This window comes from Mesoplodon mirus (genome assembly GCF_964341445.2).
Source record: "Mesoplodon mirus genome assembly, chromosome: 3".
NCBI classification, from domain to species: domain Eukaryota; kingdom Metazoa; phylum Chordata; class Mammalia; order Artiodactyla; family Ziphiidae; genus Mesoplodon; species Mesoplodon mirus.
The window spans coordinates 135,949,476-135,973,989 of NC_138978.1; the positions used below are offsets into that span (position 1 = coordinate 135,949,476).

Consider the following 24,514-nt stretch of genomic DNA (forward strand, 5'->3'; position numbering starts at 1 on the left):
AAGGCTGTCTATTGTAAAGAGATGAAAATTTCAACTACTTAGCCAGGTTCACAGGGACCATGTGCTCTGGTCACTTACTACATGTTTCCCTGACCTTCATGGGGTTCGAGGCACAGTTGTCTTTTTCAGTCCCTCAGATGCAACAAGCTCTAGTTCTTGCTCTCCCAGCTTTAGATTGGCTAATCCTTCTACCCAGACCAATTTCCCTCTGATCACTAAGGTCTCGGTTCAAACGCCACCACTACTATCTTGACCAAAGAGACCTGCCTCCTCACTGCCTCTCCATCCCACTGTCCAGTCGTATTTCTGTCGCTGTACAAAATGTATTTACATGTTGACTCTGTCTTCCTCCACCACTGGACACTTGCTTAAGAGCAAGGACTTTGTAATTTTTTGCTCACCACTGAATCTTCCAAGGCTTGCAGCAGACACTGGCACATAGAAGGTGTGTAGGAAACGTGCGTCTAATAAATTAATAAATATGTGAATGGAAGAAAACTGTAAAACACTAACACAAGAATATTCTTCTTTCAAAAGAATAATGAAAAATAATTTCATTCAATAAGAGTCAATCTTAGTTACTGATACATGACTTAGTAGTTCCCATTCAATTAAAAATGTTCCATTTTTTTCCTGATACTTCACAAGTCATTAATTAAATGTTGCTCGCTTTTAAGGCCAATCTGTGAGACATTATTTAACTTGTCTACTCTAAAGTTCCGGCATTAACTCAGGCGGGGCTTCACCAAGTACTGATCATGTGACCTTGGCCTCTCATTGCCTCAGTTTTCTCATTTGTAACGTGGGTATAATAATAGGCTTATTTCATAGGCTTATGAGGAGGAAAACCTCATATATATATATGTGTGTGTGTGTATATATATGTATTTAAACAGTGTCTTAGAATAGTGTCTGGCACATGGTAAGCTTTATAGAGTATTGACTGCTGCTCCTAGTACTGTTATTATGAGAACTAACTGTTGAGAATAATCCTTCATATACTGGTTTATTCCACTGAAGATAAAGGAAACTAATAGAATATTAGAAATCAGATTAAATACAGAAAGCCAGTAAAATATACCAAGACAGAAGATGATGAGAGTGTAAAAGCATAGAAGAAAAAAAACGGTTTTAGTTTTTCTTATTCTTTTTCTTTTTTAAAGAAGGAAAGAGCCTAGAATTAGGACAAAAACTATTCATTGGCTATACTGACATGGAGGTCGCTGGTGACCGTCATAAGTAAAATTTCAGGAGAGTGGGCAAAGAGCTTACGGTGAGAGAAGTCAGATGGATGTAAATTATAGAGTAAATGGGACGTGAGGACAGGGAAACAATATATGAAGATAACAATTTTGAAAAGTTCAGACAGGAATTGGCTAAAGAAGATATGCAGGGATTAGGGGAGGAGGGAGGCTTTCATGTTACACGTATAGTTTTTAACATTTTAAGTTGGAGTTACTAGTCTAGAATGAGGTTGAATTTTGGCAAGAATCATTCGTAAGGAGTAGCTGGGTTGTAGAAAACGCAGTGCTGTGAAGTACTTGAGAAGATGAGGGAAAACGAAATGCTGTCTGTAGTGCACATGGCCTTTTAACTTTCACTCCTGTAGTAAAAGGGAATACAAAGAGCAACGCAAATGCTAATGAATTAATGGATTTGGCAGTGGACTATTTACTGACTTCTGAGTTCTTAATGAGCTATGAAGCACCTCACCAGCTCAGAGTGAAGGAAGTAGAGAGGATGGAGGGACATTTGAGGAGGGCAGGTAAAGCTTCTCAAAAAATAGTCCTTAAGGAGAATTAGAAAGAACGTACTGTAAGTCACAGCAATATTTCCAGTCTTGAAAATCCATTTGAAGCTGGTGATTATTAATTTATTGGAATACCAATTTGCCCTGCCACATGATTTTTCTCCAGCCACCTGGATATAAGTTACACAGAGTCAGAAAAGAGTGAGAGATAACAATCGAGGGAAAATACAATTAGTATTTTTTTTTACCTTTTTCCACTTCCCCGCTCCAACTCTGGGGAGCCTTCACAGACATGACTGCCCTCCCAGCCTCCAGCAGCACTCTGTTATCAAAGAATTCAAAGAAATGGAACATAGGTTTCCAACTTACTAATTTAGCAAAATCAAAAATTATATATAATGTCTTCTGTTGGCAAAGATTTTTGCAATATAATTTGGTTCCATCTTTAGACAAGTAATTTGGCAATGTCTAGCAAGATAAAAATGTTAATAGGTTTTTACACATTAATTCTAATTCTGGAAGCTTATGGCAACAAATAATTTATAATCCAGAAAATTATTATATAAAGATGCTCATTGTCATGTCATTTGTAATAACAAAAAATTGGAAACACCTTTAATTGTTAACAATAGGAAAATAGTTAAGGAAATTATATCCACTTAGTAGAAAGCTACACAGTTACTATATTATAATTACAGGATGATGGAGCAAAATAGAATAATGCTTAATAAAGAAAGAATGAAGAAAGCTGACCTAAAATTGTGTCTTCCTTATGACAGTAATTATGTAAACATATAAATATTTATTAAAACTTAAAACCAAAATAAGGTTTTAAAAGCTCTGTACCAGTAATGGGGATTTTATGTTTGTTTCAAAATATTTTTTAACATAACTCTTATAATTTTGTTTTTTCTACTCCTTTTCTTAAGAATTTCTGATTATTACCTCATTTTTCATTTCATAGTTTCAAATAAAGTCAGCAATTTTATCATCAGGGGAGATTAGACTCATTTGACAGTTCATAATTCCAAGTTATTTTGTATAAAAAGACCATATACACTTGTAGGTACTTTCAAAAAATAAGATTTTTAGAATTTTTTTTTTTTTTTGCTTAGTCTTTCCTAGTATGGAGATTAAGCAAACTACCTAAAATTGCCAGCCATTCTTTTTTCGTTTTTCTCATTTTATTCACAGAAATGATAACAAATGAGTCTGCAGTTGCCTCTGCCAATTTCTTAAATCCTCTATTATCCACATTATAAAATCATACTAATATGAATGATTCCAGTATTTTCAGAGCTCTTTAGTTATTATACTTTAGCATTCTGTATGAAGTATCTTATGTAAGTGTAAAATTTAGACTCAACTTCTGGAAGCTTTTGATTTCTTGGTTCAAAAGTGAGAGATCCTTAGTTCAGCCATATGATTAACAATTACTTGTATAGTAGGAATCTCCTAAATTATTGTTTTATGGATACCTGGCAGTTTTCTTGCCATTTCTCAGAAGTTCTCTATTAAACACATTCTCTCTCTCTCTCTCTCTCTCTCTCTCTCTCTCTCGCTCTCTCTCTCTCTCTCTCATACACACACACACACACACACACATTGTGATTAAAAGCACAGACTTTGGCATTATGAAGTCTAAGGTTCAATTTCCAGTTCTGTAGTTTCTGGGCCACCTCACTTTAGGCAAGTAACCTAATATCTCTTAACCTTGTTATTTTCATCTGTAAAATGGAGATTACAATTATATCAGACAATCCTCAAAACATCCGTAATGATTTTAGAGTTTCCGAGTCAGGTACAAGCAGGCACTCAGTAAATGGCTAGTGCTTTTATTACTTTATTATTATTTAGGTCTTGATTTTCCTTGAGTCTGTGAGTCCCCATAATGAAATGTAATTTCCAGTAGATTGAGTAACACCTGTGTTCACCAAAAATTGTAACTGAGTTCATTACTTTCTGTGCAACCCAGATTAGTTTTCTGCCTTTTTTTCTGTGCTGTATGTAGGTGTTCAATAGATTTATTTAATAAATGAGTGAATGCATGCGTGCGTAGATGAATTTTTAAATGTTTCTTTTTGAGAAGGTAGAACAGATGTGACACAGTTGAACAGATAAGAAAATAGTCCATGGAAAAAATAGCAAAGTCACGTATGTGCCCAGGGCCAGCCTAAGGAGAGCTACTTTTTTTTTTTAAGGGGAAATGTGTTGAATAGCTTATTTTAATTATTTTTAAAAGTTAAGTACAGGGACTTCCCTGGCGGTCCAGTGGTTAAGACTTCGCCTTCCAATGCAGTGGGTGTGGGTTCAATCTCTAGTCGGGGAGCTATGGTCCCACATGCCTCACAGCCAAAAAACCAAAACATAAAACAGAAGCAGTATTGTAACAAATTCAATAAAGACTTTAAAAAGTGGTCCACATCAAAAAAAAAAGTTAAGTACAAAAATTTGCTGATGATTAACATATTTAGCACCAATAAAATAATGTGAGATTAGCTGTACTAAAACAGAATGTTGAGCTACATTCACATTAAGTGACATTATATAGTCTAAATTTGTGGAAAACTTCTGAAATGGCTGATAAAAAGGAAGATGGTGAGTGATCTTTGAGCAGAAAAAGACAGAAAGAGAAATGGCCTTTTCTACATCCTATTGTGCCTCTAAGTAAAATGCTTGGTAATCTAGCTACGAAGCTATATGTCATTTGGCTTTAGGCACCTACTGTGATTTACCTTGTGAAGATCAGATTTTGCCATGGATAGGATCTGTAAATGTATCACACATTCCAGTACCATTGGCAACCACAGCTACCAAAAACTCCAATTTAAATTGATGAACCTAATATCAGATGATAGTATCATTTCCTTGTGGGTGTTTTGGGAAAAGGTGGGTAGGAAATGTATAAGAGTGAATACTTTATTAACTGAAAAAACAATTCATCATTTTGAAAACATAAAATACATTAAAGTTGTTATAGCATCAGGCATTAATATTTCACTGTACTTTAGTCATTGCCTACAATCAACATTTTCTGCCCTTTGAAAGAGAATCATGCTTGTGGTATGCATTAATCATATAAAAGATTAAACACTGAAAAGAAATTCAGCCTTTAAAGACAACTTGCTTTGATTTATTCAGTGGGTTCTTCCAAAAAGTTAATACCAAGAATTATTGCTTGTTGAATTGGAGTTACAAATTCTTTCAGAGTTACTTAGTATTTTCTGTAATATCAGTATCAAGGAAGGTAAAGCAAATTTACATATTTATTAGGAAATACAGGCACATAATCATAAAACAAGAAAACACAGCCGTTTTTATAGACTTTACTTTTTAGAAGTGTTTTAATTTTACAGAAAAATTGAGAAGATAGTGTAAAGTGTTTCCATATACACTAGACCCATTTCCCTCTATGATGATCCACTTACATTAGTATGTTACGTTGTTACAATCAATTAACAAATATTGATACATTATCATTTACTATAGCCCATACATTAGTCCAGTTCCTTAGTTTTTACCTAATGTCCTTTTTCTATTCCAGGATTTCATCCAAAGCATCACATTACATTTAGTTGCCGTGTTTCCTTAGGCTCCTCTTGGGTTTGATAGCTTCTCAGATTTTCCTTGGATGACCTTGACAATTTTGAGTACTTAGGTTTTTGTGGGATGCCTACTACTAGAATTTGTTTGATGCATTTTTCATGATAATATTGGGATTATGTGTTTTGGGGAGGAAGACCACAGAGTAGAAGGGTTATTTTGTCAGATCACATCAAGTGTACAAAGTATCAATATGCATTATGAATGCTGAGGTGGACCTTGATCACCAGACTGAGGTAGTGTTTTTCAGGTTTCTCCATAGTAAGATTACTGTTTTCCCTTTTTCATACTGTACTTTTTTGGAAGGAAGTCAATATGCTCAGCCCACAACTAAGGAATAGGGAGTTATGCTTAAGATGGAGTACTACATAAACTATTTGGAATTCCTTTGCACTGGAGATTTATCTATTCTCCTGCGTTTATGTATCCAATTATTTATTTATATCAGAAGAACTCATGGATTTTTATTTTATACTTTGGGTTATAATCGAATTCTACTTTAGTTACTTTGTTCCTCAAATTGCTCTAGTCCTGACCCTTGTGAACTCTTTTCAGTTGGCTCCTGTGCCACTCTGAGGTATCCCCATCCTATATATTTTTTTGGAACTTCCTTGCTTTCTGACACTATAAGATGGTCTTGCATATAAATCTTGTATATTTACTGCCCCAGTCCTAGAATCAGCTATTTCTTCAAGGATAACTAGGTCTTTTTAGTGGAGAACGGTATTAGACAGCAGGATCTGGGTGTGGGGTGCGCTAATTGCTGCTCAGATGTCATTGCTTCTAGATCTTCTCAGCTGACAGAGCAAAGAGATAATATGTGTGTACATTACCCATGTATATGCACATATCTGTAAGTATCTCTCTACATGACCCTGTGTATTAAGGTAATATGAAGCAATATTAAGCTAAACATGAATGTATATTGATGTTTCCAACTTTAATCTGTTACCACATAGATCATCTTAGCCTCATCTCTTGCTTATCTTTAAATTTCAACTCCAGCAAAACACTTGGCTTTTAGAAGTATGAAAATCAAATTGTAGCAACTTTGGGAAGCCACATCATCTAGCAAAATAATTCTTAAAGTGAAAGGTGTATATCATCAAATTTTAATTTACAGTCAGCAGTACTTTTTAACATCAAAAGGCCTCCAGACCTCTGCTTCCAAGAAGATGAAGTAGCCCATTTCTCCCAGGTTCTCCCACTTAAAACTAAAACCCTGAACATAACAACAAACAAACATAGGAAGACGCTGAAAGGTGGAAATGAGAAGGCAGACTTAACTAAGGACTTTGGGACTTGAGGAATGACATGGTGATGAGTCCCCTGTATTTCCTGTTGCTTCCCATACATCCTGGAGAGGGTATTACAGGACCCCCAATCAATAACCACCAACAGAACAACAGACAAAAAAGCTTCAAAAAAACCCCTACAAAACCCTGTTCCCCCTAGCCAAAGTATGAGGAAAGGGGTTGCTAAAGACAGAAGACCATTTGGGCAATAATATACACACCACTCGAGCCAAGTGCCAGTGGAATATACACACTACTCGAGCCAAGTGCCAGTGGAATATTGCACCCATCCCCTATGTCCTGTTGTTTCAGTTGGGCCAAGGTAGGATTTGATCTTCCACACCACCCCACTCCTGCCCTCCAGAAGAGCCAGCGCTCTGATTCCCCACCAGGGTTGTTTCAGTGTGGTCCAGTGGTGAGCTGAGCCTCCAACCCTTTCCATGAGCAAACAGACTTTAAAAGGTGGTGCCTGACAGGCTAGTTAACACTGGGCTGCCCTCACACAGTCGTGGGGTCCACTGGTGGGACTTAGCCTCCATCTCTCCCTGACATCAATAAGAATAGGGTGTTACAGATTGGAGGGAGTAGGCACCCCACTAACCCCCAACACATGATGTCAGTGAGACCCACTGGGGTGCTGAATCCCCATAACCATCCTGAGGCAGTAAGACAGAATGAGACGGCACAAGCAGGGCTAGTTGGCACTTCTCTTCCTCTTACCCTGGTGTCAGTGGGGCCAGCAGGTAGCTGACCCTCTACCCACACCCGGCATCAACAAGAAGGAATGAAGCGGGAGGAAGGACAGCAAACACTTCACTTCTCCCCTCCCCTGGTGTCAAGAAATCTACTGTGGAGATGAACTTCCACTCCTACTAAAAGGCAACACAATGATATTAATGTTCCCACTTTTGGGGGGAAGGTGTCAGAAGGGCCATAGGCTAGCTGAACTTCTCCTTGATCTGTCTGCAGTGAGACAATGTAAGTGCCCACTTTGGCTGGGGTATTGTCAGTAGGGCCCAATGGAAATCTGTACGTCACTCCCCAGTCCTCATACTACACCTCAAATAGGATGACTTCCTTCTAAAAAGTAATAACAAAATTAAATGGGATACAGAGTCATATAATAACTCACAATGTTTAGAATACAATTGAAAAATACTCATGACACCAAGAACCAGGAAATCACAGAATAAATGAGAAAAGACAATAAACATACACCAACACTGAGATAAAACATCTATTGATATGATCAGACAAGGATTTTAAATAAGCTGTCACTTAAATGCTTCAGTTAGCAATTATGCGTTCCTTGACAGAAATGGGAAAAATAGAAAATGTAAACAAAAAACTAGAAGTTATAACAATAAAAACAAATGAGAACAGTAGAACTGAAAAATACAACAATGAAAAGTCTTTGCTCAAGAGTAGAGTGGAGATTACAAAGCATAGAATCATGAACTTAGAAGAGATCAGTACAATGTACCATATGTACAGAGAAAAATAGACTGAGGGGTAAAGATGGGAGAAAGAACAGGATCTCAAGAACGTGTAAACAGTAACAAAAGCACTAACATTAATATCATCAAAGTTCCAGAATGAAAAAAGAGAGCAAGTAGGACTGACAAAGTATTCAAAGAAATCATGACTAAAAAGTTCCCAGTTTTTTAGAAGACATAAACACAAATTCAAGAATCTGAACAAACCCAAAGAGGAAAAACGCAAAGATATCCTTGCCAAGACGCATCATAATTAAACTTCTGAAAAGTAGAGACAAAAAAAATCTCGCAAGTGGACAGGCAAAAACAATGCATCACTTATTGAGAAACACCAATTCCAATGACAGCATATTTCTTGTCTAAAACTCTGGAGTCAGAAGCATTGACATAACATTTTTCAAGTGCTAACAGAAAAGAACACTCAGCCACAAATTCACACTTTTATCTCCACTTTCTTGTTTGACTTACATTAATGGAGTACTAACTCATCTTTCTATATCCGGGACTGCCGTCACCCTTCTCCAAAAATCTAGTCACAGTATTTCCAGAGTGATCGTTCTGAAAATGAAACAAATGTTTCTTATAAAAATACCTGATTGTGTTATGAAACTTGTCTCTCTTCTAAGTTACCAGTTAAAATCCTTCAGTGGATTCCCATCTTTCTTGGAGTAAAATCTCACATCCAAACTCTCTTTGTCCTTTTGGGCTGCTGTAAGATTATATTGCAGGTTGGGTGGCTCATAAACAACAGGCATTTTTTTCTCACAGTTCTGGAGGCTGCAAGTGCAAGAATAGGGTGCCAGTATGGTCAGATGAGGGCCCTCTTTTGAGTTCCAGACTTCTCATTGCAACCTCACATGGCAGAAGAGCTTCAGGAGCTCTGCGAGTCTCTTTTGTAAGAGCACTAATACCGTAATCATTTCCCAAAGGCCCCACCTACTAATACTATCACCTCCGGAAATTAAGATTTCAACGTATAAATTTGGAGGGGAACACAAAGACTAGACCATAGCACTTACTATACATACATGGACCATTCAAGGTCTGGCTTCTAGCACCCTCTCCATTGTCTTCTTTTCTTACACTGCAGTGAGCATTTCTTTCTTTTTTTTTTTTTTTTTGCGGTACGCAGGCCTCTCCCTGTTGTGGCCTCTCCCGTTGCGGAGCACAGGCTCCGGATGCGCAGGCTCAGCAGCCATGGCTCACAGGCCCAGCCGCTCTGTGGCATGTGGGATCTTCCCAGACCGGGGCACGAACCCGTGTCCCCTGCATCGGCAGGCGGACTCTCAACCACTGCACCACCAGGGAAGCCCCAGTGAGCATTTCTTATACTGATTATGAATGGAACTCCTTTCTGGACTGATCCTTAACCATTCATTTTCTGGCAAACATGAATTTATCTTCTCTTTTCCTCAAAAATTCACCCTTCCTTCATGTTACATATCCATTTCAATTGCCTTCTACAGGAAGCCCTACTGATATCCCCCATATACTACTCTCCACAGCATGCATTAAGGTCTTACCGTGTCTTCCTATAGCATTCTGTAATAATTTTTACGGTAACTATGGATTTTCTTGTTTGAGTGTCACAATACATTGAATTCTAGGTGGCACGATAATGATTTTAGTAACAATAACACTGGTGCCTAGTTTAACCCATGGCATACTTTAGGTGTTCAATAAATGTTTATTGAATGAGGGAATGAATGAATGAATGAATGGTCAATTTGAAATCTTAATCATGTTACTTTTCAAAAATCTGTTAAAAGATACCCACAGTTTTCCAGAAGATTAGGGACTTAGGATCTTCAACTTGATTTAATAGAAGAATTTTTACTCATACATCATGTTTAAATACCGCAAAGTAAAACCATTAACCCAGGAATTTAAGGTTATCCATTTGGACTTGCAAGCCAATAATTAATATATTCTGCCCCAACTGTATTAGATGGTTTCATTGATCCACTCATATCTCCCCAGCACTCATCATTCCAGTATATGCTGATAGAATCATGCTACCACCTGCAATTATCCACCTTAGGGCAGGCCAGAAGTGTACAGGACTTAATGTATCTGGGTGTAGCTTTCAACCAAGGACAGAGGGGACTGGAAGATAAATACTTCAAGTTTCTCACCGATTCTTGGGATAACTCTGAGACATGTTCTGTAGAGTTTCACAGAACTCCCCTGAAGTACTGGCAGCAGTTCCCTACAGGAGTAATTTATTCAGCAATGCACCTCTTTTGGCTTCCTTCCATGCCTCCATTCTCAATTCCCACTCCACTTCTGAGTTTTCTGGAAGCACCTCCCAGATGAACAGTTTGCATTCAAATTATTGCCTCAGGTTCTGCTTCTAGGGGAATTCAATTTATAGCCTCCTACCAATCCGGTGCTCCTTACAGAGCCATCACTGGTACAAGTACCAAGGCATGGCACATTTGTATCACTCCTCCTAAATCCTAATATTTTTAAACAGATAGGAAAGAGCATGACCTTGAAGAGAAAAATAATTTATATGAGAATAGCCAATGGATAAAGGGAAGGAGAGACAGTGCCATTTGTTTTCCATTAATGATAGTGTGAAATTTATGGGCAGATGGTCTAACAGGTGTGACTATAATTTGAGGAGCCTGCTCCCTTGGTTACAGAAGACTGCTATTGTTATTATTATGGAGGCACAACCTCATGACTTTATTGCTTCACTTGATGTAGCCTTTTCCTTTACCCTTAAATCTTTCTACATCACTGAATTGCAGCCAATAGCTTTATTTTCTCCCTATGGCTCCATCACAAAAAAGACACACATGTGCACACACACACACACACACACACACAGAGTTTTGTGTATGCCAGTGCTTGAAAAGACAAGCTCATGGTGCATGTATGCAATGGATATTGTACATTACAGGTCTCTGTGAAATAGTCTTCTGCAGGTTCCTATGTTTATTTTATGAATAATTAACTTTAGTAAAGTTAATTTCCTGAAGATCTTGATAAAGACTGAAGAAAGGAAGTAAATTTTAAAGAAAAAGACTTAGAAACTTGCCCTTTTTGCCCTCTCTTTGTATCTTAATGAACAAAGGATAACTGGGCCTTTTTTGAAGTCTTTGCTTGAGTTGAAGACACAAAATGCAACCTGTACTCTTATAATATGTTTAGTTCATGAGTACACAAACTTAGAAACCGTGAATTTCCCTGAAGTTATTATACCATTTAGAAGATGTTTGCTTGGACGTTTACTTAAAACCAAACAATTGAGGTCTATATGTCCAAATAATTTCCTTTCTCTCTTGCTGTCTCCATTTCAGTTTCCTGAGTTTCTGGGAAGGCCTTGTTTCCCCAAAGGAACGATTTCTGGTAGAAGTCTGAAGGTCTGACCCAAGAAAAATAATCCAGTATAGCCAATGAATTGAGGACAAGAAGGTTTCCAATCAGGTAGGAACATTTAATCTCATACATTACAATCACCTTAAGTAAGGTGTGCTGATAGCTGGATATGATTTAACTTCTTGGAAAAAGATGCATATATAACCTACCTCACAAGGAAGTTGGTCTCAATTCCCTTAGAGGTTGTGGTGTTTATCAGAGAGTGCCTTGGGGGAAGACGAATACAATAACAGTATGATGCTTTTTTTTTTTCATTTTTAGCTCATTGTTGCCACGTACACTTGGTGATCTTGGTGCCTGTGGTTTAATCCCAGGAGGTTAGACATGTGGAACAGCACATTAACCCTTTTTAGTATTTTCTCCCAAGACAAATCATTTTTATAGGTTGTCTCCATGGTCTTCTAGTTGCTTATCAAAATTAAGCATCAAGTCTTCTAAGTGAGCAAAGCCCCAGTCAGTGTGAGGAAATCAGCTTAGTTCTTATTGGGGCACATCTTCTTGGTCTTGGCACAAAGTGAGTTCACATAGGGAGTTAGAAGGAGGAGAATGGGGCATGCAAAAGGGGAGTTCTCTGTTCTCATTTACCTATGCATGTTGAAACTCCACTAACAGTTTTATTTTCATTAGCAATTTGTGATAAAAACTTAGGGTAAAGGGAATAATGAAGCTGTCCCATTATATGGCAGGACAAAAGATAGTAGTGACATCAAAATCAGGGCCTATCCATCTCATTTGCAGTTATCTACTCAGTGTTTAGCATGGCATTTGACCCCTCATCAGTATTCAATAAGAAGATGCGTGTTGAATGACTTAGGGATGAATTAATGAATGAAGAAAGTTAATATGGTAGAAAATGTGTTTTATCCTTGTATTTTCGTGTGTTGACTTCTATATTCCAAGACCCAGAACTGTAAGTGACACATAGAATATAATCAATAAAATTTTGTTGAAAGAATGAATGAGTCCCCACAATTCTAAGAATAATTTTAAGACCAACACAGACCCCATATCTGCCAAGGTCTATGACAGAAGTATCCAGAGATGAAAGCCTGGATCTCAGCTAGTGGTAGAGCTGACAGAATTTATCTAGTTTTAATAATTTACATCTCATCCCATTACATCTAGGCATAGTACCTACGTGAGCCATACAATTAAATGTTGACTGAAAAAAAAATGCACAACCGGAAAGTTGAGAATTATGTTTTATTTGGAGGACATACTTAGGACTTAAATCAGGAGACAGCCTCTCAGATAGCTCTGAGGGACCCTTCTGAAAAGGTAAGGGAGGGCACAGGATATTTAGGGGTTGTTGCAAAAAAAACCCCAGGTAGTTGGAACATCAAAAGATTACTGTTAATTAAAGAAACTAAGTTAAGTTAATAAATTTAGCACTTTCCTATATATGGTGAGATGCAGGAATCTGGTCTCATGGAAATCTTTCCCTTGATATGCACTTTAATTATCTAGGGCCAGTATCCTGTTTTCTCCATCCTGAATCCCCTCAGGGTGCTGATGGCTTGATGGCTGTAACATCCTTTGTTACTGATACCGCAGGCTACATTCTTTGTCCACGTAAATGACTTGAATATGGATAGTAAATCTGTGGATTTGCAAAACGTAATTCTTGGAGCATTTTTAGAAAGGCAAAGTTAAGGGCAATTTCAGAATCACTAGCAGCTAAAATTGCTGTTTATACTTTTCCACCGGTAGGTAGTAATCTGCTGTTGCTATCTTCAGTATTCCCAAGGGATAACAAAAGCCATTTAATTCAAGAAAGAAATGTAAAATTTAGCACAATGCAACTTCCACAAAACCAAACACACAAACACACACCCAACTCTCGCAGATATGAAGTAATAATCTAAAATAGAATCCTGGAACTAATTGCAAAAAAAGAGCAAATGTACTCATATTGGATAATTTTATTCTTTTATTAATGTTTGATATATATACATATATGTATTTATTAATAAAATTCAGAGTTGCTATATGGAGAAATAGCTCTGTACCAATATTGTCTTTGTATGTGTTTATCAATAATGTATGACATTGCCTCCTATGCTCCTTTTCCTTTATTCTCTTGCAGGCAGTAGATGTAGTTATCGGTTGTTTTTAAAATTTCTAGGCAGCCAAAGGACTAGTATCACTTAAATAAAGAAGGCAAATTGTCCCAAAGTAGGAACAATTTTCCTTCATTATGGAACATAAAGTCCTCATATGAAGGGGGAAGAATTTCATAGCTAAAAGCTTTCAACTACAGAAGATTTATGAGTAACTATGTATGTTGTTTCAAAGTGGACTCTCTATAATTAATGTCTAAGGGTTATCTTTGGTATACAATGGATTTTGATTTTTAAAATATTATTAGATAATATACAAAAGAATATATTTAATTGTATGTAAGTTATGATAAATAATAAAAACTCCTGAAACACACCACCGAAACTAAGAACTAGAATCAAAACTGCTGAGTCTTCTCTCTGTTCTCTACCCTGATCCCACCTTCCTGCTTTCACCCAAGAAATCACTCTGATCTTGGCTTTATGTTCAACATCCACATAATTTTTATCTGATTTTGCTTATTATTGAGATTTATAAAATTGATATCATACTTTAGTCTTCTGTGCTTGCTTTTTTTACTCAACATTATATTTCTAAGGTTCACCCACTTTACTTTAACTAGTGTTCATTCATTTGTACTACTGTATAATATTTTATTGTATAAATACAAGAAAATGTCTTTATTATTCTATTAATGATATTTGGGTTGTTTTGGGCCTATTACGGACAGTACTTCCATGAACATTTATTTTAATGTTTCCTGGTAGACATGTGCAAGATTTAACATAAGTAAAAGAGTAGACATACTAAGAGTAGAATTGCTGAGTTGTAGGGAATTCAAATATTCAACTTTAAAAAATAACGTCAAAATGTTTTCCAAAGTTATGGAATCAATTTTCATCCCTTTTGCTCTATAGCTTCACCAGTTAGAATGGCCATTCTAGTCTTTTGTTCCTTGTATTAGTCTGCTCAGGTTGTCCTAGCAAAATACCTCAGATTCAGTGGGTTAAAAAACGAGATTTATCTTCTCACAGTTCTGGAGGCTGGAAGTCCAGGATCAAGATGTTGGCAGTTTTGGGTCCTCCTGAGGCCTCTTTCCTTGACTTGCAGGTGACCACTGCTTTCTTGCTATGTCCTCACATGGCCTTTTCTCTGTGTGTATACATCCCTCGTATCTCTTCCTCTTCTTACAAGGACACCAGTCATATCAGTTAGGGCCCCACCATTATGACCTCATTTAACCATAATTATGTTTTTAAAGTCCCTGTCTCCAAACAGCCACATTGGGAGATGGGGCATCAACATACGAATTTTAGGGAACACAATTCAGTCCATAACAATTTTAATTTGTATTTCCCTAATTACTGATAGGTTGAGAATCCTTTCATTTGTTTAATAGTTGCCTATGTTTCCTATTCTATGAAAGTCCAGAGAATATCTTTTGTCCATTTTTCTACTGTTTATCTTTTTCTTACTTATTTCTATTGTTTTTTAAATACAAGCAAATAATCCTTGGTCAGCTATATATGACACAAATAAGTTACTTCATGCCTTCTCACTTTTTCAATGTTGTCTTGTGATAAATAGCGGCTCTCAATTTTAATGAAATCAAATTTATCTTTTAGCTTAGTGTCTTTTTGTTCTACTTAAAATGTCCTTCCCTAGTTTAATGCTACCCAGATATAGTATATTTTCTTCTGAAAGTTCTAGTGTATCTTTGTTTTATATTCAAGCCATTAATTCACTTACAATCGACTTGTCTGTATTATCCAATTTCTTTGTTTTCTTATGAATAATTAAGTTTTCCAGGACCATTTTGGAATGAATGGATTTTTTAGGTGTGTCTGAGCTGTTCTTGACCATTCACATAAATTTCAGAATTGGCAATCCTGTAAAACCTCTATTAAGTATTTTTATTGTAATTGTATTGACTATATAAATTAAGTTGGGGAAAATTTACATCATTATGATGAGTCTTTTCTCTCCATAAACAAGATGTACCTCTCCATTTATTTAAGACTTCTTTAATATCTTTCAATAAGGTTTTATTTTCTCCATAAATGTCTTGCACATTTTTATTTAGATTTATTCCTAGGTAGTTTTTTTTTTCCATTTTAAATAATTTTTAAGCTCTCTCTTTGTTCCTGGATTATAGAAATCCAATAGACTTTTGCATCTTGAGCTTATATCTAGCCATCTTGCTAATATTGTTTTTTAGTAAGAGAGAGGATTTTCTTAGCAAAGAGGAATAAATGTAAAATTAAATAAAAATGTTATGGGTCAGCTCTGGTCAATAGAACTTTCCATGATAATGGAAATGTTCTTAGTGCTGTCAAAAACTATAGCCATTAGTCACATATGTTTTTAAATTTTTAAATGTAAGTTCAATAAAATTAAAATTTAAGTTCCTAAGTCAAACTTGCCCACATTTCAAGTATTTAATAGCCACTTGTGACTAATGGACACTATACTGGACATTGTATCTCTAGACTATTAGACTGTGAAGCCATGGTGTCCCGGGATTTTATCTTTGTCAATGGCATAGTGAGATCTTTCATGTGACAGTTATTCTGTTATTAAAAAGAGAAGTTACTTAACCTAGTCATCCCTAACTTTTTGAAATAATCCAACATAGCTTTCACCATCCATGAATTTCTTGAATCATATTTATGTTTCTAAGCTATTTCTTGTGTCAAGTGTTCACTTTGTAGCAAGTTCATTGTCCTAAAATGGCACAAGAGGTTCCCTTATTCCTGATAAGCTGTGATTGGATGAAGAAGACCTTGTTACCCTGCCTATCTGGTTTTTATTATAATCAGATGTTAATCTGTATCAGTCTCCATATTCAAAATTCACCATCAAAATTATATGTTATTCACATGATGGTTGTCTTTATTTCATTTAGCTAGTATCATGACCTTATAAATGCAGTTTTGGTCATTTTCTCCTAAAATATCATATTTATCCATGTGGAAATACATCTCCTACTTCTTTGCCCCCTTTAAACTCTTCCTGTAATTTAATCCTCATGAGCTTTATTTCCCCTAATTTTAATTACTTAATATTTTGTAAACCATTTAAGAGATCACTGGTATGCTCTTTTTTTCAATCATCTATACATTTAAACAGTGTGTTGCAATAAGAAATAGTACTGGTAATCAGAAGACTAGAGTCCTAGTTTTACCCATAAAAATGAACTATATGTGCATTTAAATAAGGCTTGTATAAGTTTTATTCTGATTCTAAAATTGTTATGATTATTTAGAAAATTATGTTTGAAATATGACATTATTCAAAACCAATAGAGGTTTGAAATCTATTAAAAATCTACAAAGAATTCAACTATTTCACCTTTTTCCCTGATTTGATATTCAACTGTAATCCTTCATCTTTCACTTACAGCATGCTGTAGCTGCTGTTGACACAAAGACAAAATATAATGTCTAAATATTGTGTACTTGTTTTTTAAATGAAGACTTTTGTTTAAAATTGTCTTTTACATAAATTCTTGATTCCCTTTTCACAACTTTTCCATTCCCCATGCTACTGCAATCAATCACTCATGGTAGAAAATTATTCTCTTTTCTGTTTGCTAAAGCTCTTTTTAAAATACCAAGTTTCAAATGATCATCAATTCAAGAAACTTTGGAAAATGAACTTCATAATTTCCAGAATGAATATTTTGTTTCACTGGCTACCAGGACACCATCCTCTCCTAGATTTCTCCCCTCCTCACTCAGCATTCCTTGGAAGTCTCCCTTGGTGATGCCTCCCATCCCTCAAAGTCTGTTAGAATGCCCTAAGGCTCATTCCTGGCCCCCTTCACTCTCCATCTACCTTAACTACTCATGAGTTTTAATCTAGTCCCATTACTTTAATGGGAAGATGACTTATGACTCCCCAATTCATACTTCTAGCCCTAACCACTCACCTAACCTCCAGACTCCTAATTCCAATTTCCCACTAAATATCTCCAATCTATGCATAATAGACATTTCAAACTTAGCAAATAAAACTAAATATTTTGCTTTGATCCATCCATTGCACTCCAGTTTTTCCTGGCTCCATAACTCATCCAGTTGCTCAGGCCAAAAATGTTAGATTCATCCTTAAACTCTCACTTTCCCACAATTCCTATGTCCAGTCCATCAGAAATTCTTGCCAGTCTAACTTGAAAATACATCCTGAATCCACCTACCTCTCACCTTACTCTTGCCATCTTTACTTACTCCAAGCCATCATTGCTTGCCTCATCTAATGCAATAGGCAGCCTCTTCCACAACCTCCTTGCTTCTTCCCCTCTTGCCCCAATCCTTATAGTCTATAACCAATACAATAGCCAGAATAATCACAAAAAAAACATGAATCATATCACATTATTTCCCAAAACCTGTTCCCATAACTTTAGAATAAAAATTAAACTTTTTACCTGTCCTACATGCTTTATTCAGTATTTCTTCTGCCCTACTCTCCAAGCTCGTTTACTACTACTATTCTCTCACACACACATCCAGATTTTCTTTCTGCAGTGGCTTTCCCAACATCAGGGCCTTTGCACTTGGTGTTCCCTAAAACCTGGAAGATTTTAAAAATCTGTAAGATTCCTCCAAGCAAGATCTTAGAAGGTATTTACATTTCATTTTGTAGAGACATTTGGTAGAAGACATTTTTGCAGAAGATAGATACATTTTACTTTGGCGGCTATTCACACATCTGGCAATTTCCAAGTTGGTTAAATAACAAATGTGAATTGATGAAGCTAAAATAAAATAACTGTAGTTGGTGAGACCTATGTGTTTTAAACTGTGAACTTTGAGGAATTGTAGACATGCAAACTACACCATGGTTTCAGTGTTAATGTGTGAGAATTAGCTAAGGTATTTTCCAAATACTCATTACTCTCTAAAGAGCTTCTGAGCAGGAAATCAGAACAGGGCCTGTGGACCTGAATTTTATCTAGTACCACAGTTGATTCTGTTGCAGATGGTTTTCAGTCAGCCCTTTGAGAGACACCAAGCTGGGGTATTTGCCCAGATATGATTAGCAAAGGTCATGCAAGTCACCAATGAGATACAATGGAGAATCAACAAATGACTGAAAAGAGTGACAAAAGAAGAAGAGGATCCAGTAGGACCAGTAGAGACGCTATCCCAAGCACTCTTGGCTAGAAGTTTTACAAATCCATTCATATAAATGGACTGATAGTTAACAGCCAAATGGCACTGCATATTTTTTTAAGTTGCTGAGTATTAAAGTGTATGGCTAAGCATCATAAGTTTTGTTAAATTATATTTTGGTTGCTATAAAATTAGGTGTACATTGTGTGTCATAGATGTAGGGATATAGATGTGTAAATATATGTCGTTGTTTCAGTTCTTCAGCTGATACTTCATAATGTCTTTGTAACTTCTAAATGAAGGACCTCTTCAAATATTGTTTAGAAAAAAAAGATACCTGTTCATCCCTGTCCACCTCCCTTCATCCCCTTCCTTGTCCCTTCCCTCCTTTTTTTTATATCTTTATTGGAGTATAACTGCTTTTTAGTGTTGTGATCCCTTCCCTTCTTGAACAAATTAGTCCATAAAGTGAGGTAAAATAACCCTTTGTCAGCATGGGGGAGGTGGGCATTCAAGGAGCCACATGACTTGGCATTGGGTCTCAGAGTCTGAGAAAGGGGAGAGGATGTCTGCATAAGGGAGCCTGGAGTTGACTGCTGAAGTCTGATTCGTGTGAAAGGGCATCCACATGAGGAAGTGGCCTTGGCAACCACTCTGTACAGATAGTCATAACCCGTGCCAGGTGGAGAAAATGTGTGGATGGGAAAGTGGCAGCTACAAGAATTTACTTAAATACAGGAAGATTGATCAAATAAGTAAGGATATTAACAATATGGTAATCAGTGTTATTTTAATATCTGTGGAGGGAGTTAAAATATGAAAAGGGCAAAAACTGGAATGAAAGGGTGTTGAAAGGGAATGGAGGATGTATTTTCAATATAGAGACATTATAAGAATAAACATAGACAATATGTATGCATATGTTTATGAATGTGTTTGTGAATATATGTAAGTGGTTATGAATATATGTTTTCATATGTGTGTATGTATATATGTACATAAATCCCCTAGCCCTGCCTATTGAGAATACCTGGGACCACTACTTCCCAAGAGCAATGAATACACCTAGTGTCCAGATCTTGGTTTCTAAATACAGCTCTCCAACTGAAGGAATTAAAGCTCTTTGGAGAAATGGCTGATTCTAGAACCACTATAGGGAAAATAGAAGATGACTCTAGAACATATTATTGTTTCAAGAAGTAAGGGATCAGCCATAAAAAGAAATGAAATTGAGTTATTTGTAGTGAGGTGGATGGACCTAGAGTCTGTCATACAGAGTGACATCAGAAAGAGAAAGACAAATAGCGTATGCTAACACATATATATGGAATCTAAAAAAAAAAAAATGTCATGAAGAACCGAGGGGTAAAACAGGAATAAAGACACAGACCTACTAGAGAATGGCCTTGAGGATATGGGGAGGGGGAAGGGTAAGCTGTGACAAAGCGAGAGAGAGGCATGGACCTATATACCCTACCAAACGTAAAATAGATAGCTAGTGGGAAGCAGCTGCATAGCACAGGGAGATCAGCTTGGTGCTTTGTGACCGACCACCTAGAGGGGTGGGGTAAGGAGGGTGGGAGGGAAGGAGATGCAAGAGGGAGGAGATATGAGGATGTATGTATATGTATAGCTGATTCACTTTGTTATAAAGCAGAAACTAACACCCCATTGTAAAGCAATTATACTCCAATAAAGATGTTTAAAAAAAAAAAGAAGGGAGATATCACAGAATAATTGGGAAACATCAAAGGATATAGAAGCCAAACTGAAGGGGTTTCCACTGGACAAATCTTGAACAATCTAAGCCTCAAAATTAATAATGGTAGAAACATATTATAGTCAATTGAATAAAATAGGAGTCTATGAGTTCATACTGATTTAAATAATTAAATTGAATAAATTATGTTTGATGAGGAACAGGATATTTACATAATTACAAAGTGCCTTACCACAAAAATTATTAATAATGGAGAAAAAAATAACTTTACAATGGAGAAGACTGGGTGATACACCTTAATCAAATGAGTAAAATAATATTCCAGTAAGGTTACAAGTTAAAAGTTTGCCGAAATTGTTTGATAGGAAGCAGTGAGAAGAACAGAGCTTCACCACTGTGTTATTCCTGCCAACTACACATATCCTGAATAATCATGAGACAAATACAAACAGCTAAATCCTACAAAGTAACTGATCCATATTCTTTAAAATTTTCTAGTTCATGAAATTCAAGGGAAGCCTGAGAAAATTTTCCAGATTAAAAAACTAAAGAGACAGGACAGCTAAATGCAACATGTGACACTGGGCTGATCCTTTTATTATGAAGGACATGATGGGGATAATTGACAAAACTTGAAAGGGGTCTGAGGATTAGTAGCTCTGTGGTCATGTGTCAGTGTTAATTTCCTGATTTTCATGATTATATTTGGATATATGTTTGTAGGAAATACTAGAGGATTTGGGGGAGACATTGCATTGTGTTGGCAACTACTCTCAAATGGTTTGGGAAATAAATTATTTTTATTGTCATTTCAATCTTTCTTTAATTTTCGAGATTGTTAAAAGAAGGCAAAGAAAGAGGAGAAGAGCCCTGAGTCAGGTAACCCTCCTTTTCCTGGCGACTCCCATAGTTAAAAGCTCAGTTTACAACGGTGGTCAGTTTTTCAGTCTATTTGTGCTAATTTCTGTTACTAACAACCTAGCATCTTATTTTCTATTTGAGGTTTTTGGATTTTTCCTAATTATGCTTTTGCTTTTTATTCTATCAAATGTCTATGAACTTGATAAAGTCCTCGGTATTAAAACAAAATCAGTAAGATTCATAAAAATAAAAATAAGTTCTTGGAGAAATTTATAAATTTCTACCTGCATTCAAATTGGAGTAAGTTGGCAAGAAATTTATAAGGGGAAAATACTATAAGGAGCACTCCCATTCAGAAACTCAAAATGGTTGCACGTGTTTATCCTGTAAGAGGTCTGTGATGAAACAGCAGGATGAAGGCTATATGTCCAAACTTAAATGCAATCTTTTAAATCACCTTTCATGTCAGGCCATGTGAGAACTGGGCAATTCAATAAGTAAATTAGAACAATTCTTTCAATAATTTCTTAGGTCAACACTTAGAATAATGGAAAACTTATCTTTAACTCCAAGAAATCTGGACAGTTATTAAAGCAAATGTGTTGTCCTACTGGCCTACACCTGGTTATAAACAGCAGTACGACTTCAGAAAACCCTGGACACTGAGTGGACCTTCTAAATATAGCTTTTTCTTTCTATAAAGGTGTTTTACAAGAATGCTATCTTTTGTGAAAATGTGGCCTTTATAAAGGGTACACTAAGGTGTGTGACTTTTAGACCTAGAAAAGATTTGAAATATTTTCTTAGCCTGGGAATCCAAATTTTAGAGGCATAGAAACAGAAACGCAATGAAATTAAATATTTTGCCCACCATCAAATGGCAAACAAGTAATAACGACAGAACTCAAGCCTCTGTCTTCTAAATCCATTGAATGCAGCATAAATAGATTGCAATAACTGCTGATTTTCATTGTCCTCAACACTACATTTCTTCTGTGCCTTATCCCTGTTCTTTTAAGAGGGATGACAACATTATCTGCAAACTTTATAACTATTTTTTTTTAATTTTGCTGTTTTGTAACTCACTTTTGAAAAATTCTGTTTCTATGTTGAAAATGTGTAAGGACATTTACCTTCCTTCTTGAAACAACTTTGCCTGCATTTATCACATTTTATTGTTGAACTGTTATGTAGCAATAAGTACAAAAGCGTGTCTAGTAGAGGAGATAATGCCAGAGGCAACAAGGTGTGTGTATGGGGGGGCGGGGTTAGAGTTGACATACCTTGAGATGAGGAGAGAGGGAAGAGAATAGAAATTTTATTTATTTGAAAAAATATGATGGCAAGTTAGACAATGTTTGGCTAAACTTAATACAATATAGCTTTCCTTAACTTAAATTCCGGGTTAACTTCCACTGTTTACATTGCCACAGACTAGGGAATAAACAAAGCAAAAAGATTTTTGGTACTACCGTTTTGTGTTAATTTCATAAAGATTTCTACAAGACTTTTTAAAAATAAATTGAAAAACAAAAGTCTTGTCTTTAGCTTATTTTCCCTGCATGCTTGCACTTTAGTAAGTTGATAAATGACATTTAAACTCAATAGTTATGATTAATTCTGTCCCACCATTTTTAAAAGCCCTGGGGATTGTGTGCGCGTTCATGCGCGCACTTTTACAACCAGTAAAATAAAGTTCTTGATCAAAAAATTATTATTTAGACTATTGAATAAAATCAGATATGATAGAGGGGCCAGCTGTTGGTAGGCTTAAAAGTCACCCTAGGTGATTAATTCATGCAGCAGTGTTGCAGGTCTCTCTTTAGATGAAGCATTTAGAAGTATAACCAAGCATGGCTCTAGTTTCATATCTGAAACCTGTTTTATTTAGTTATTCGGCAAGTGCTTGCTCCATGTGTTTTTATAGTCTTTGGTTGTGCTATAAAAATGTCAAAATTATGAACTAACAGATATGCAAAAGTGAAATCCTAGAAGATAGGATAAACATGAAGTCCTCTAATTATCACTCAAATAAGTTTGGTTGACACAGAACTGGGAATCAGATAAAGACATTAATAATTCATAATGCTGAAATTAAAATCTTCTAGTTACAGTACAAAAGAAATCCTAATTTGTACCACAAGGTAATGAATTCAGTACTTTTCATTTGTTAAATATTTGCTTATTACCCTGCACTGTGCATATAACACTGTTCCAAAATTTGGAGGGCAAACAGGAAAAACAGAAACTCTACCTTCAAGTTGTGTATACTGCAGTCAGTGAAATTTCTCTACTTTGAGATCTTTTAATTCCTCAGCTCATTGTAGCATTTTCTTCAGATGAATTGTTTTTTATTTGTTAAAACCAATGTTTAGCACTTGAAATAGTTTCTTCAATGTTCCTGATAGTGAAATAGAGTCAGCATGCTAATTTCCAATACTAATTATAGAGTTGATAGGAGAAATGCTCAAGATTGATAGTAAAGTGATTTCGATAATCTACAAAATGTCTTGAGGTTTCCCAGATAACAACTTGTCTCCCAGACAAAAATGCACTTATTATTTATATTCCAAGCTTATACAAATTTTTGTACTTTAATCATATAGCGATTTGACAACATCTTTTCATTCACATTTTAAGATATTTTGTTCAGTAGATTATCTCATTTTGAAACTATTGATTTATATATACATACTATGTAACTATTAGTATATATTTCTCAATGACTAGATTAGTGCTTTCTTAACTACTTAAATTTGTTTAATTCATATTGTTGTTCTTCAGCATTTCTTTTACTCACTGGAGCCTATCCTACTGACTTCAAAAAGCCTGAAAAATCTGAAAATCCCATTTAAAGTAACTGTATGGAAAATCTTTAAAATAACATACAATAATGGTAGAGAAGAAGAGTATTTAACATTGTGTTGAGATCATTCCATTAATAAAGAGATTAATCAATAATTCTAACAGTCAGACATATAATAAAAATGAAAAACAATCATAATACTGAGCAATGACATTTTCAATAAAGGGAGATATTAAATATTGTATAGGAAACTAGTATCTGCAAAGCAGATAAGTTGGCAATGATTATACATATATTTAAAATATGTTGAAACAGTCATAGACAGTTTTTCTTTTTGGCTGAAAAGAGGCATATTGCAGTGTTTAAGCACTACTTTAACTGGAATAGATATTTAGACACTATACAGAAAACACATGAT

At 35.8% G+C, this 24,514-nt stretch overlaps 1 long non-coding RNA gene across 1 annotated transcript in view; it reads left to right on the plus strand.

Moving 5' to 3' along the window:
- The window catches only part of LOC309799860, a 51,411-nt gene that overhangs the window by 23,677 nt on the left and 3,220 nt on the right, over positions 1-24,514 (plus strand). The window contains exon 5 of the long non-coding RNA XR_014293365.1: positions 11,453-11,579. This is a non-coding gene — a long non-coding RNA (uncharacterized lncRNA). The remainder of the gene's footprint in view (positions 1-11,452; positions 11,580-24,514) is intronic.